At 40.2% G+C, this 16,400-nt stretch overlaps 2 non-coding genes across 2 annotated transcripts; both read right to left on the bottom strand.

Moving 5' to 3' along the window:
- Nucleotides 1-9,533: 9,533 nt before the first annotated feature.
- TRNAT-AGU (transfer RNA threonine (anticodon AGU)) lies at nt 9,534-9,607 on the bottom strand. The gene has a single exon. It is a non-coding gene; the product is annotated as a tRNA-Thr (tRNA).
- A 4,102-nt stretch (nt 9,608-13,709) lies between these two features.
- Nucleotides 13,710-13,781, bottom strand: TRNAH-GUG (transfer RNA histidin (anticodon GUG)). Its single transcript has one exon. It is a non-coding gene; the product is annotated as a tRNA-His (tRNA).
- Nucleotides 13,782-16,400: the final 2,619 nt, after the last annotated feature.

Below are 16,400 nucleotides of genomic sequence, written 5' to 3'. Positions count from 1 at the left end.
GGCGTGAACACAGGAGGCGGAGCTTGCAGTGAGCAGAGATCGCGCCACTGCACTCCAGCCTGGGTGACAGAGCGAGACTCCTTCTCAAAAAAAAAAAAAAAAAAAAAAAAAAAAAGCCTTCATGGTAGGGCAGCAGGCTGGGGACCCAGGGAAGAATTGATCATACAGCTGGAGTCTGAAGGCATTCTGCTGACAGAATTCTTTTTTCCTTAGGAAACATCAGTTTTTTTTCTCTTCAACTGATTGAATGAGGCCCATTCACATTATGGAGAGCAATCTGACTCAAAGTCTACAGATATAAATGCTTATCCCACCCAAAAAATACCTTTACAGAAATATCTAGAATAGTATTTAACTAAATGTTTGGGTACTGTGGTCTAGCCAAGTTGACACATAAAATTAACCATCACAATATCCCATGTTCAAAGATTGGAAGACTTAGTATTATTAAAATGGCAATTCTGCCCCAAAGCTATCTAAAGGTTTAATGCAATCCCTATTAATATCCTAATAACTTTTTTTTTTCCAGAAATGGAAAGGCTGATTCTAAAATTCATATGTTATTGCAATCAAAAGAAAAACAGGCTGGGTGTGGTGGCTCGCGTCTGTAATCCTAGCACGTTGGGAGGCTGAGGTGGGCAGATCACTTGAGGTCAGGAGTTCAAGACCAGCTTGGCCAACGTGGTTAAACCCTGTCTTTACTAAAAATACAAAAATTAGCCAGGTGTGGTAGTATGTACCTGTAGTCCCAGCTACTTGGGAGGCTGAGGCAGGAGAATCACTTGAACCCGGGAGGTGGAGGTTGCAGTGAGCCAAGACCATGCCACTGCACTCCAACCTGGGCGACAGAGTGAGACTCCATCTCAAAAAAAAAAAAAAAAGAAAAGAAAAGAAAAAAAAAAGCTGGAGAACTTGTGCTTTCTGATTTCTAAAGATACCACAAAACTACAATAATAAAAATGGTGCAGTGCTGGCATATATACATATAGATCAATGAGAGTTCAGGAATAAAGCCATATACCTATGACCAATTAATTTTTGACAAGGACCAGCAAGACAATTCAATGAGAGAAAGAATAATCTCTTCAACAAATGGGGTTGGAATAACTGAAAATTCACATGTGAAACTATGAAAGTGGATCCCTACCTTGTACCATATGGAAAATCTAAATCAAAATGGATCAAAGACTTAAATGGAAGAGCTAAAACTACAAAATTCCTAGAAGAAAAAATAGGAATAAATCTTCATGACCTTCAATGTGACAATGGCTTCATAGATATGACACTAAAAGCACATGCAACAAAAGGAAAAATAGGCACATTGGACTTCTTGAAATTAGAAACTTTTGTGGATCAGAGGACATATCAGAAGAGTGAAAAGGCAGCCTAAAGAATAACAGAAACGCCGGGTGTGGTGGCTCACACCTGTAATCCCAGCACTTTGGGAGGCCAAGGTGGGTGGATCATGAGGTCAGGAGTTCAAGACCAGCCTGGCCAATGTAGTGAAATCCCATCACTACTAAAAATATAAAAAATTAGCCGGGAGGCAGGAGAATCGCTCAAACCTGGGAGGTGGAGGTTGCAGTTAGAGGAGATCATGCCACTGTACTCCAGCCTGGGCGACAATGTGAGACTCTGTCTTAAAAAAAAAAAAAAAAAAAGAATGACAAAATATTTATAAATCATATATCTGGTAAGGGTCTAGTGTCCAGAGTATATTTTTAAAAACCCTTACAACTCAACAACAAAAAGAAAACAAACCAATTAAAAATTGGGCAAAAGACTTGACTAGGAATTCTTTCAAAGAAGATATACAAATGACCAACAAGCACATGAAAAGATGATCAACATTATTAATTATTAGGGAAATGCAAATTAGTGAGATACCACTCCATACCTACTTGGATGACTAGAATTAAAAAATCAGGTAATAACAAGTGTTGGCGAGAATATGGAGAAACTGGAACTCTCATACATTGCTAACGGGAATGTAAAATGGTGCAGCCACTGTGGAAAAGTTTAGTAGTTCCTTAAAAAGTTAAACATAGAATTACCATATGAACTCACAATTCCACCTTTATGCATATAATCAATAGATTTAAAAGCAGGTTTTCAAACAAATACCTGTACATGAATATTTATAGTATTACTGTCACAATAGCCAAAAGGTGGAAGCAACACAAATATCCATCAACTGATAAAGGCACAAGGAAAATATGGTACATCTATACAGTGAATATTATTCAGCATAAAAAGTAATGAAGTACTCATATATACACAACACAGATGAACCTCAAACATTATGCTAAGCAATAGAAGGCTGACAGTGTATGATTCCGTTTAATGAAATATCCAGAATAGGTAAATTCATACACACAGAACTTAGATTAATGGTTGCCAGGATCTGGGGAAAAGAACAATGGGGAGTGACTGCTTAATGAGTATAGAGTTTGCTTTTGAGGTGATTAAAATGTTTGGAAGTGGATAGAAATGATGACTGCACAACATTGTAAACATACTAAATGCCACTGAATTGTACAATTTAAAATGATTAATTTTATGTTATGTAAATTTTATCTCAATAAAAATAATGAATACAGATTAAATATCTTATTTTGCTGATTCAGTGAAGGAATCAGACAGATGTTATAACCAGTTTGAAGGGAAAGTCAAAAAACACAAATTTATATGGAGTAGAAGAATTACATTGGAAATGGAGAGAAAACTGGTTTTTCCACTGTGGGAGGAAAGTTGTGTTAGTCTATTTTGCGTTGCTATCAAGGAATAGCTGAGGCTGGATAATTTATAAATAATAGAGGTTTATTTGGCTCATGGTTCCGCAGGCTGTACAAGCATGGCACCAGCATCTGCTCAGCTTCTGGTGAGGCCAAAAGGAGCTTTTACTCATGGGGAAGGTGAAGCAGGAGCAGGCGCCTCATGGTGAGAGAGGGAGCAAGAGAGAGAGAAGGAAAGTCCTGGTCTCTTTTTAAAGTCCAATCTGAGATTCCTCGTGAGAACGCTCAGGTTTAACAACCAGATCTCTCACACAAACTCATTACTGAGGAGAGGGCACCAAGTCATTCATGAAGTATTTACCCTCATGACTCAAACACTTCCTCAGGCCCCAGCTCCAACATTGGGGATCATATTTCAGCATGAGATTTGGAGGGGACAAACATCCAAACCATGTCAGAAATCAACTGAAACTGTACTGGACAAGATAGAATTTGCATGCCTATTAATTTACAAAAAACTGTAAAATAACTCAAAGATAATAAAAGGCTAGAACCTGATATCCCAGAAGCATATGCTGTATTTAGACAATGCATAGTTTTCATTTGAAACAAAATTATTTTCTTACAGACTTACCCTCTTTTGACCAAAAATAATCTCAAAAGAATATTCTTGTCAAAAAAAGGATAATATTCTTCGTCATAAAATAAGAATGAGGTCATTAATTTGACCTGATTACATCTGTGCAGCATATAGGCTGTCTTAAGTTTGCTTTGCTGGAAGTTTTCACAAGGAGTCACAGATTGGACTTTAAATAAAGACTCATATTATTTGTTTTCGTTCTTAGTTGCTTGTTCAGAAGCCAAGACCTCATGACCAGATTTAACCTGCAGTACTTGTAAATTTGAGTGAATACCTCTCTTCTCAAAGTCCCTAAAACATTCTGAGTTTCTTGGGCCTGCCAGGAAATGTCCTTCTACAGACACTCACTTAGAAGGCTAGGAACACTGCAAACCAGGTATCAGGTTAGTTTCCTGGAGATTGCTTTGTAAGTCTCCATAACGTCAATCTTACTTTTTAAAAAATGTGTGGTTATACCTGATCAAATGAACACCATTTTCAAATGCGACATTTGAGGCAAAGCCTTGGTTGCATGACCAGTGTTTCCAATTATGTCCTAGTGAAAAAAAGGACAGATTCTTATTGAACCTATGCGAATACCTATAATGCCATGAAAATAAGAGTACTTAATAAGAGTTTCCCAATTTTAGAGAGGTCAGGTAGGGACAGTAAGATATTTACAAATGTTTAATTTTAGTTTACAAAAGCAAAGTCTGCTAAATTGTTATGAGTAAATGGCTCATAACATAGATAGCTTAAGAGGAGAGGCCGGGCGTGGTGGCTCATGCCTGCAATCCCAGCACTTTGGGAGGCCGAGGTGGGTGGATCCTTGAGGCCAGGAGTTCAAGACCAGCTTGGTCAACATGGTGAAACCCCGTCTCTACTAAAAATACAAAATAAAACAAAACAAACAAACAAAAAATCGGCCAGGAGCAGTGGCTTACGCCTGTAATCCCAGCACTTTTAGAGGCTGAGGTGGACGGATCACGAGGTCAGGAGATCGAGACCATCCTGGCCAACATGGTGAAACCCCGTCTCTACTAAGATACAAAAAATTAGCCGGGCACTGTGGCGCGCGCCTGTAGTCCCAGCTACTCGGAAGGCTGAGGCGGGGAAATCGCTTGAACCCGGGAGGCAGAGGTTGCAGTGAGCGGAGATCGCATCACTGCACTCTCAGCTACTCGGGAGGCTGAGGCAGGACAATCACTTGAACTCAGGAGGCGGAGGTTGCAGTGAGCCGAGGTTGTGCCACTACACTCCAGCCTGGGCAACAGAGCGAGACTCCGTTTCAAAAAAAAAAAAAAAAGAGAGGAAAGAGAAAGTGCTTTTTTATGCATTCAGAAAATAGAACACTAAAAAGACATCAAAAATATTCTAAATAATAACTACAACCATCCCTCATAAATTCATGTAGTTCTAGGTAATTAATTCCGGCCCCACTGGATCTCCAGTTAGCAGTTGTAAGGGTAAATGAAAATTATGTTCTCCATTCATGTATGGCAAAGTGCCCATTTCTCTTTTTATAGAGTTTCCTTGTAGACATAGTGAGTCTGAGTCCTTATGCTAATCTTCAGCAGAGATTAGTATTTTTAAAGATTAGGCCAGGTGCAGTGGCTCACACCTGTAATCTCAACATTTTAGGAGGCCAAGGCGGGAGGATCGCTTGAGCCCAGGAGTTTGAGATCAGCCTCTGTGCAACATAGTGATACCCCATCTGTAAAAGGAAAAAAAAATGCTTGGATGTAGTGATGTACACCTGTAGTCCTAGCTACTTGAGAGGCTGAGGTGGGGAGGATCCTTTGAGCCCAGGAGTTGGAGAATTTGGGGCTGCTGTGAGCTATGATCACGCCACTGTGCTCCAGCCTAGGCAATAGAGGGAGAGCCTATCTCAGAAAAGAAAAGAAAAAAAAAAAAAGATTAAACCCAGTCTCCAGATTTTGCAATGTAGGGCTATTTCCAAGCGGGTGGACCAAATAAACTTTAGATATGTAGAAAAGGTAGCTCTAGAATTAGGTCAGGGGTCTCTCTCAAAGATGAACGGGAGAGTGTCATGAGGTGCAGCTCTTTGCTTTTCAAGAAGTTAAGAGGAATTATTGTTCTTTTTTCAGCTTTGCTATGTAAGATGAGTGAGATTTTGTTCTAATTTTGTCATCACCTTTATGCTGCCTTACATACATGTACATCTGTTAATGCACACTCAATAAAGGATGTTCTTTCTTCTATTGGTACAGAAGGGTATTTTTGTTGGCAGGATTATTTTATTTCCCTAGCACATTCTCATGAGACCATGTGTTTCTTGACTAGAGTTTGGAAATGCTGCCTTGGTAGAATGATATGGTCTTAAAGTTGCTTAAGTGATGCCCTCAGAAGCCTGTACCCAAAAGTACCTGGCATAGTCTTTTTCCATAAGGTTTTGAGAGTTCTTCTTTGTTGAAGATAAAGCACTCTGGCCTATAGCTAATTGCAAGGGCTTTCAATGCAGCATCAAAGTAAAACAAAATAACTATATGTAGATGACAAAAGACTTAAAATGGTTATAGTTAATCTATTACTTACAATTTTCAAAAGTGAAAGATCTGCCTGGGCGCGGTGGCTCATGCCTGTAATCCCAGCACTTTGGGAGGCAGAGGCGGGTGGATCACCTGACATCAGGAGTTCGAGACCAGCCTGGCCAACATGATGAAACCCCGCTTCTACTAAAAATATAAAAATTAGCTGGGCGTGATGGCACATGCCTGTAATCCCAGCTACTTGGGAGGCTGAGGCAGGAAAATTGCTTGAACCTGGGAGGCAGAGGTTGCAGTGAGCCGAGATCACCACACTGCACTCCAGCCTAGGTGACAGAGCAAGACTTCACCTCAAGAAAAAAAAAAAAGTGAAATATCTGATGAGAGTTCATAATACAAATAATGACACTAATAAGGAGTTTTGGTTTTTCTGTGGCCTGTAAAAGAAGACAATAAAGCCAATCCAAAATCAATTTTAGACAAAATAGTTATGAACATACTGATTAATTATATTTTCAAAGACAAGAGTAGACATTGCATTTAATTTATTAAAGTGGATGAACATAATTTTTACAAAGAAAAAAGTCTTAAGATACAACATGATATACCACAAAGATATTACCACATGATAAGATTATGCCAAGAATATATCAATAAAGGCTGGTGCAGTGGCTCACACCTGTAATGCCAGCACTTTGGGAGGCTGAGATGGGAGGATCGCTTGAGCCCAGGAGTTTGAGGTTACAATGAGGTATGATCATGCTACTGCACTCTAGCCTGGGTGACAGAGTGAGACCCTGTCTCTAAAAAAATAAAAATAAAAACATAAAAAATATATTAATAATGTCAAATGGAGATTTGGTAAGCTTGGAGTAGGTCCTAAAATATTTGCATATTAATAAAACTCCATAGGTAAGTGATGCAAATCTCCAATTGTAAACCACTGGCCTAGAAATGCTAGATTCAAATGAACAAAGTAAAGTTGTGACTAAGTTAACATTTAAATAAATAACTGAAATTATGGCTTATTGCATCTTGTTTAATATCAAATATATACTAATAATAAATACCAATAAAAATATGTGTTGGGATGGTTTGCTAATGGAACAAGCATGCCAAGTTTGTATTTTTAGGTACTTAAACCTTGAAGACACAGTTTAATCAATTCCTTATAAGGTTTTCAATAGCAGCATTCCAATTCGCGTGGTCCTTTAAATATTAGTCTTCTGAGAAGTGAATTGATGGCCACTGGAGAATTAAAACAAAGAGCAGAAAGCTTTTGAGATGAAATGTTCTGTGTGAAGAATGTTCTGCCTGCTCTAGAGTACAGAAAATTATTTAAAAAGTCATTAAAACATCATATTTCAAGATTTGATTTATAAATCGATATCTTTAAAAACCAAAGCTACTGCTCATAAACTGTCAGATATTTTATTTTCAAGTGTTTGTTTTTGTTTTGTTTTGTTTTGTTTTGCTTGAAGGCTTTTTTTTCTGAGACAGTCTCATTCTGTCACGCAGGCTGGAGTGCAGTAGTGTGATTTGGCTCACTGTAACCTCTGCCTCCTGGGCTCAAGTGATTCTCGTACCTCAGCCTCCCGAGTAGCTGGGATTACAGGCGCACACCACCATGCCTGGCTAATTTTTGTATTTTTAATAGAGACGGAGTTTCACCATGTTGGCCAGGCTGGTCTCAAACTCCTGACCTCAGGTGATCCGCCTGCCTCCCAAAGTACTGGGATTACAGGCATAAGCCACCAAACCCAGCAAATCTTTTGTTTATTTTGGTTTCTTTTATTTATCTTATCTTACTTTCTTGTTTATCTTGCTTTCTTGAATTCCTTTTAATCATTGTCTTTCTAAGAATATTTCATGTCACTATAAAAATTCTTCACTGAATCTCTGTTATTTTGCAAAGCTTTAAATAACATTGACACCATATATTCTGTGTCATCTTCTGTCATTCCTCTTAATTTACTTCTCCCTTCTTTCATAAATATAACAGGGGGAAGGGAGAATTCTACTTTCTCATCTTTCAAAACCAGGCTGTGAGACAGTCTGCAAATATGTTAATAACGGAGGAAGCTTCCTTTCTTTTCTTTTCCGTTTCTTTTCTTTTTCTTTTTCTCTTTCTCTTTTTTTGAGATGGAGTCTGGCTCTGTTGCCCAGGCTGGAGTGCAGTGGTACGATCTCGGCTCACTGCAATCTCTGCCTCCTGGGTTCAAGCGATTCTCCTGCCTCAGCCTCCTGGGTAGCTGGGATTACAGGCGCATGCCACCATGCCCGGCTAATTTTTGTATTTTTAGTAGAGACGGGGTTTCACCATGTTGGTCAGGCTGGTCTTGAACTCCTGACCTTGTGATCCACCTGCCTCAGCCTCCCAAAGTGCTGGGATTACAGGCGTGAGCTACCGCACCCGACCTGAAGCTTCCTTTCAATGTGTAGGTTGAGTTTGGAGTAACTGACAGGTGTCAGGTAGTGAGAGTTTGGTATGTGATTTGTGTGTTCCACTTAATATTTCAGACACAGGTTGTTTAGGGCCACTTAACTGAAATGTACCTGAGAACATATTTGTTCCTCTCTGAGCTTTTAGTAAGCGTAGAGCAAGAATAACACCATAACATGTAATATATAAATCTTAAGATATTTTCAGCCTTCTTTGAATTTAGTTTGCAAGAAGGAGAGAATACTGTAGTATTCAAGTTTGTATTTTTATACTTAAACTTTGAAGACATAGCTTAATCAATTGTTTACAAATTTTTCAATAGCAGCATTCCAATTTTCAGGATCCTTTAAATATCAGTTTTCTGAGAAGTGAAGCTGAGGCTTGTGACAATCTCTTTTGCTCACATTCCTTTGAAAGTAGGTGGGAGAGAACTGCTATGAATAAAATGAGAAAGCAGAATTCAGATTTACTCTGAAGTATAAATGATTTCAGGCACAGTGCAAGACTACTTTTACAGCAGTGAAAAGACTATGACTCTGGTGGAACTCTGATAAAAACATTTGAAATCTCTTTAGATAAAACTGAGAAGCCTAATGAGTAGGCCAGTGCTGTAGAGGGTACACTTTAGTTTATGAACTGCAATGCCACTTAAGATTCAGGAAAGTCTTCATTCATTTGTGATTTATTTCCTCGAGATATCATTGAGTCCCTAGATCCTAGATGCACAAATAAGACAATTCTTAGGGTCATACAAAACAGAAATGGTGAGAATATAAATTGCACCGTTGCTCTCTTGTTTTCAAAAATCAAAGTGAATCAGACTCCAAACAAAATGCCATGGCTTATTAATTATTTGCCTGACACTGATAATCAAAATCTATCATGTAGCTGAAAATGATGGCTATCAAGGTTAAGAGGCTGGAGACTGAATGTCTACAACAGAATTTGAAATGTTACTCTCTACTATGTATTACAAGATTTTTTTTTGTACAACTTGTATATCCCCAGTCTTACCTGTCATCAGCAAACCCATTACTTTTTACCAACAGAAACTTTATTCATTTTTCCCTTCATCCCAACCCTTTCATATTGTGATGCAGTTACCTGCAAGGGACTCTCCATAATTGTGCTAATTGCTCAATACGGATTTCACAACCTATAAATTCCTTAATGCATTTTCAACATATGTATTTGCAACATACTATTGAAAATATAAAATTGAACACGTAAGGCCCCGCTGGGATTCGAACCCAGGATCTCCTGTTTACTAGACAGGCGCTTTGACCAGCTAAGCCACAGGGCCCCTCTTGGGCATATGTTCAGATATATCGTATTTATAACATTTTTGTAAAATGTATCAATTTGACAAAAGTGTACTTAATTTTGTGACAAAGAAAGCACATCTGTGTTTCTGAACCAGCAACAAAGCAGCAATTCCAACACTAAAAAAAATACTTTTCTTCAATGCAAGATTTCAGAATTTATTTCAAATTGAAATGAGTGAAATTTCTATTTCATGGTGACTATCTCCCCCTACAGGAAATATTGGATATCGCAACATATTTTAAATTTATTTCTCTGTTCGTGCATTCATTTTGTCCACAAATGTTGAGTCATTACTGCATTTCAGGTACTTTTCTAGGTATTGGAGAAAGAACATTGAATAAAACAGCAAAATTTTCTTTCATTATTGAATTTATGTTCTACAGGGAGATAAAAAAGCAAATTTTTAAAATTTGCTGAAAACAACAACAAAAAACACCCCAAAACAAACTAACCAACTAAAAAAATCCAACAACAAACAAAAACACAAGTGATATGGAAACCAATCTCTTTACCGCTGGGTTATAGAACCCACGACACTACCTTCTGAGCTAATTCAGTGCAATTGAGTAAAACCATTATGCTTCCTTCTATTTTATCTAATCTGGCACAAGAAAGTGAGCCTAGACGAGGACACAGTGATGTCGTGGAGATCTGTGGTCACCCTGCTTCCCACTTACCCAAACTAGGCACCTTGAAACCCTCTGTTTCAAAGACAGCTTTGGTCTCAACAGGAGATCTGCTGTTAGAAACAATGAGTTAGGTGTACACACGGAGTTCTCCTGGATGGATATCTTTGCTTCTGTCATAGTCTTGTTCTGCTCATTTGCCTGCTGGGTTAAAATAGACTCAATTTCTAGACCCACATAGATTGTAAAACTGCGTGGATGATACAGAGAAGTAGAGAACAAAGTAGAGTACAATGTGATAGCCCTCACAGGATGCTGTGGGAACCTCTCACTTGGGCCTCACAGAGTTGCATGACCTTTTATCTCAGGTTCTATGTCAGTTTAATGAATGCAGAAGGAGTCATGGAATGTTTAGCTGAATGCAGCTTAGCATGGGGAAAAGCAGATGAAACCAATATCCTGAAATATTTAAATAACCGCCTGGTGCTTTGCATATGCATTCATTAAGCATCCACAAAATGCAAGACCCTGGAAAGATGAGAAATTACTTGGGTTGAGGTTGAGTTTTTATTTTTTAACCAAGCCTGGTGTTGCTTCTGATTTATTTCCTGTGGGTCATGAGCTTCTACTCACTACCTAGCTAATCACAAAGCCAGGTTATACCAATTTTTCAGCTTTATTGGCTGAGGTTTTTTGTGAAGCTTAGTTATGTATTCCCCGACTTCTGTTTCTCACTGACAGGTGTTTCATAAATCTTGGTATGTGTAAAACCCTGGAAGAAAAGCCCTTTGTTTCTCCTTTTGGAAATCTTTCCAAGATACAAGCAGATGTTTCAACATAAAGTAGGTGCTGGAGTGGTGTGGCTACAGATAGATTGCTGCACCCTTGAGAGAAATTAATACTACAAAACCCCTGCTTAAAGTGTTTCATCTGGATTTCTGCTGACATTAGAAGGAAAGTTCTTTTCCTGATTCCCTGACTTTTGGGGCTATTCTTTCTAGAACCTACCTTTTCCCACAACATCTGTGTCTTCCCTAAACTTATGGCCTATCATAGCAAACATTTTGGCCAACATCTGCCTTATAAAAAGCCTTGCTCAGATCTTCAAATAAGCCTCAATCCTGAGGACAGACAAAACCCTTCTTATTATTGTTAGAACTACCTTATCAGCATCAAAGAAGCACGGGATTGTAGTCAAGTTAAATAGATGCTGAGTCTGGTACCAGCCTTTGCAATATTACTACTGCATGAAGGCCTTCCACCACTTAAGTAGCAATGATATTTATTTATTTAACTCCAAAAATGGCTTATTTTATTATTTTGTTTGTTTGTTTGTACCTTACTGAGCTAGTGCCATCATGCATTTACCACCCTTAAATCTTTAGAACAATCTTAGAAGGTGGTAACTTTCATTAATTTCCATGGAGAGATGAGAATGATAAAACATAGAAATATTAAAAAGTCATTTCAAGACCATGAATGCCATAGGTAGAGTAAAACAGTTTTCTTTCTGAAAATGTGGTTGGCAGACTGTGTAAGATACTTCCACACCAATATTAGTGCATTCATAAAATGCAAGCTTTTAACCTCACAATTCCCCTGTTTATACCAGATTTCTAGCAATGCTCACTCAAAGCTGCAAAACATTATTGTGAACCAGAGAACTTCACACCTCTAAGATAAACATGTGCTTTGCACTGAGTATCATATGGTACACGCCAAGCAAGCTCTCTACTTTTGGAGCAAATCATACAGCATGGGTTTTATTGAGCCCTATGACTCACTTGTCACTACAATTTTATTCTGTAATAGATCTAGGACCCTAGCTCTCTCACTAAGAGATAGCCTCTGAGTCAGAGTCCATAGATTTCTGCTACTCAGGCCAGTAAGATCTGAGAAAATGTGTTCTGGAGAATTGCAAGATCAAAATGTTTATTGCTTTAGCAGTTTTATCATTCACTTGTGGCAAAATAATTGACAAGAACTGATCCTTTAGGGTCAATACATACTTGATCCCTGTCTTCACTCTTGTAAGACTGAGTCAAGATAAAATAGACTAAAAAGAAAATTGAAGTAGAATGTGATACAAGTGAACATGAATAACCACTACAAATGCTATTAAATTACTGAGAAGAGGCCTAGAACCTGACCTGTTGGAGAGATGATATCCTACAGTATAAGGCAGCTCAGCTCAATTACAATATCTCTGAGTTTCAGAATCCATGTCAGCTGGATGGACAGTTGGAGAAGAAATGGGGGCTATTTTAGCCCCAAGAAGGAAAGAACAAATCTCTTTTGCTGAAATTTTTGATAAGTTGCTAAAAGTATGAGTATTCTTTTTTTTTTTTGAGACAGAGTCTTACTCTGTCACTCAGGCTGGAGTGCAGTGGTGTGATCTTGGCTTACTGCAACTTCCACTGCCTGGGTTCAGGCAATTCTCGTGCCTTAGCCTTCCGAATAGCTGGGACTACAGGCCTATGCCACTATGCCAAGCTAATTTTTGTATTTTTAGTAGAGACGGGGTTTCACCATGTTGGCCATGCTGGTCTCGAACTCCCGACCTCAGGTGATCTGCCCGCCTCGGCCTCCCAAAGTGCTGGGATTATAGGCATGAGCCACCACACCTGTTTGAATACTAACCATCCACCAGGGCCAGGAGGGACGAAGTGCCATTAATGTGTTCTCAGAGTGCTGTGCTACTAACTAGAACTGGGCTCATGGAAGCGCCTCTGGGGATCTGCCTGTCTCCAGCCACCTCCTACTGGTCCTAGGTAGCACCAACTACTTCTTTTCAGCCACCTCCGTATCTCAGATCAGCTCTCCTCCACTCCCGCCTCACCCAGTCTACTTGGCCCTTTAGAACTCATTCTAGAAACTGAACGGGCTAGAAATGGCGGCTGTTCTTCTGGGCCATTATTCCCACCCGCCCAAATTCCTTCAATTACTCAAATTTCTTTAATTTTCTCCAGACGATCAAAGGTTACAGTTTTTCAGCATTGGTCCAGCTAGGATACTTAGAAACGCGTGATTAATAATTTGTCTTTTGTGTTTTAAGAAAGATCTCCACAACAAACCTGGATCCCCTTTTGAACAGTCCTTTCCTCATGCCTACCAGTGTTTGAAAGTAAAAGTTTTCCATTAAAAAAAAATTACCTCAGTTTCTTCACATACAGCCAATGCCAACAAGACTGTAGGGCTTGGGTAGGGTTGGGAAGAGAATCTTTGGAGAGGGGGAAAAAAAGACAAGGCAACAAGCGTAGACACTCTCTGCTTGGCTGACTGGTTGGGGCACCATGATGAATACTAGTGTTTTTTGTGTACAGATTAGATCGTAAGTCAATTCAATTTTGCAAGGGTTTTTCCGAGACTGTCTCCACGCCAGTATGTTGAAAAATTGAGGCGACGTCAAGGTACTGCTCAGTACGTTGAGAAATTGAGGCGACATCAAAGTACTGCCGTGACTCGGATTCGAACCGAGGTTGCTGCGGCCACAACGCAGAGTACTAACCACTATACGATCACGGCACGCCACCAGAGGCCGCTGCTTGTGGGGCTCTTCCTTTGCTTATTTCCCAGGAATGTCTATTTTTGTCATCTAAAGAATGGTGCAGTCTTTCGTCCTTATTTACACACCTACCCAGTTTACTTCCTTATCCACTCCCCGTCCCCAATATTTTGCTTATGGCAAACAAGCCAAAGGTAACACATTAAGTTTCATTATATGGAATTTTCCCAGCGTGGTGGTTGTTTTTTGGGGTTGGTAATACTGTGCTTGTAAACTCATTATTCTCACTTCCATCTCCAACCCACGCATGTTTTTTGCTCAGTTTAGCAGTGTGGTCCTCAGATCTTTGGCAACAAAAGGAACAGGGCGCTGCTTTGAAGTGGACCTGCCAGATCCCATTTTTTGCCAAACTAGTCAGAATCTTCGGGGGCTTGGCATGGAATCTGGCATCTCGACAGGTGCCAGAAGTGAGTTTCTCATCACGAGGAACTATGTGGCTTCGTCCTGACCCAGGTACCTATGAGAAGCCAGTGAGGCGCTCGCGCACTCAGCCTGCCCACCTGAGCCGTCAGGAAATGTCCGGCGGCGCTCGCACCTCAGAGTGAAATTTCTTTCTCCCTTTCATACCTAGTTTGCCAGAAGAGGGAGATAAAAGTGCCTCTCCTGTGGCTCCAAAGCTCCGTGGGACTTCCCTCCTGCCCCGCTTGCTGTTTTAGGAACGTAGCCTCTAGAGTCAAGGTGCTGGTCGTGTTTTCCCCTTGATACCAAATGATTTTCTTTCTGTAAAATCATTCTGGTCTTAAACTCCTGAACTCAACTGATCCGCCCCTCTCGGCTTCCCAAAGCGCTAGGATTACAGGAGTGAGCCACCGCGCCCGGCCTCTTCTCTTTACCTGGTTAAATTTGTTTAATGCTTCAGCTTCAACTCAAGAAAGCTTTTCAAATCAAGGAAGCTTTTCTTGACCTCCCGTCTCCACGCAACACATGGTTCCTTGGTTTTTTTTTTTTCCTTCCCTCCCTTCTTTCCCTCCTTCCTTCCTTCCTTCCTCTCTCCCTCCCTCCTTCCCTCTCTCTTTCTTTTCTTTTCTTCTTTCCTTCCTTCCTTCTTTCTCTCTCTCTCATTCTCTTTCTTTCTTCCTTCCTTCCTTTTCTTTCTTTCTTTCTCTTTCTTCTTCTTCTTTTTTTTTTTTCTCAGAGTCTCGCTCTGTCGCCCAGGCTGGAAGGCAATGGCACAATCTCGACTCATTGCAACCTCCACCTCCCGGGTTCAAGCGATTCTCCTGCCTCAGCCTCCGGAGTAGCTGGGATTACAGGCGTAAGCTACTACGCAGGGCTAATTTTTGTATTTTTATTAGAGAGGGGGTTTCACCATGTTGGCCAGGCTGATCTACAACTCCTGACTTCAAGTGATCCACCCGCCTTGGGCTCCCAAAGTGCTGGGATTACAGGCGTGAGCCATCATGCCCGGCCACTTGATTCTTTTTCACTTTTCCTTTAGTGCTTTTATATCAGTTTGTAATGTATAATACCAGAGTTATTTGATTAATGTCAGCCTCCATCCTCCCGCTCCATATGCCCCAAGACGAGGAATATCTATTTTGTTCAATAATCTATCACTAGGGCTCCCCATTTGGTAGGTTCTTTATCAATATAGTTTGGCTGCAGAATGAATGAATGGGTGGGCAGAGACTACCATCCAAAGCTCTATGAAAGCAACTTCTCCCAGCAGCATCTGGCCTAGTTCAGCAGGCTTGCCTTTTGACCTTTGATGGGAAAAGATTGGTAATAATTTAAAGAAAGGTTGGGAGGTCAAGACAGGAGTATTGCTTGAGGCCATGAATTTGAATCAAGTTTGGGCAACATAGCGAGACCCTGTCTCTACAAAAAAAATAAAAAAATTTAACCAGGCACAGAGGTGCATGCCTGTAGTCCCCATTACAAGGGAGGCTGAGGCAGGAGGATCACTTGAATCCAGGAGTTTGAGGTTGCAGTGAGCTATGATTGTGCCTCTGCACTGCAGCCTGGGCTACAGAGCAAGATCCTCCCCCTAAAATAATAATAATAAATTTAAAAATGAAGGGAGTTCAAAATTACCCCTGCAGCTATCCATAATAAAGCTTCTCAGCAGAGCCAAAATAATGTGCTTAATTTCCTAAAATTTTCTTTATCTCCTTTCCTCTGTCTGGATTACACAAAAGTATTCTAATTACTAATAGGTTTACTGAATGAAGAATTACCTGTTTCCTAGCATTATTATTATTATTATTATTATTATTATTTTATTTTATTTTTTGAGATGGAGTCTCGCTCTGTCGCCCAGGCTGGAGGGCAGTGGTGCGATCTTGGCTCACTGCAACCTCCGCCTCCCGGGTTCAAGTGATTCTCCTGCCTCAGCCTCTTGAGCAGCTGGGACTACAGGCGCGTGACACCACGACCGGCTAATTTTTTGTATTTTTAGTAGAGACGGGTTTTCACTGTTTCAGACAGGATGATCTGGATCTCCTGACCTCATGATCCGCCCACCTCCGCCACCCAAGTGCTGGGATTACAGGCGTGAGCCACCGCACCCAGCCCTAACATTAATTTGTTTGATCAGGGAAGTGACCTAAGGGCTTTCTCAGTCTCAAAGACATGAGCTC

The sequence above is a fragment of the Pan troglodytes genome, chromosome 5 (assembly GCF_028858775.2).
Source record: "Pan troglodytes isolate AG18354 chromosome 5, NHGRI_mPanTro3-v2.0_pri, whole genome shotgun sequence".
NCBI classification, from domain to species: Eukaryota; Metazoa; Chordata; class Mammalia; order Primates; family Hominidae; genus Pan; species Pan troglodytes.
This window is presented reverse-complemented; position numbering and strand designations above follow the sequence as displayed.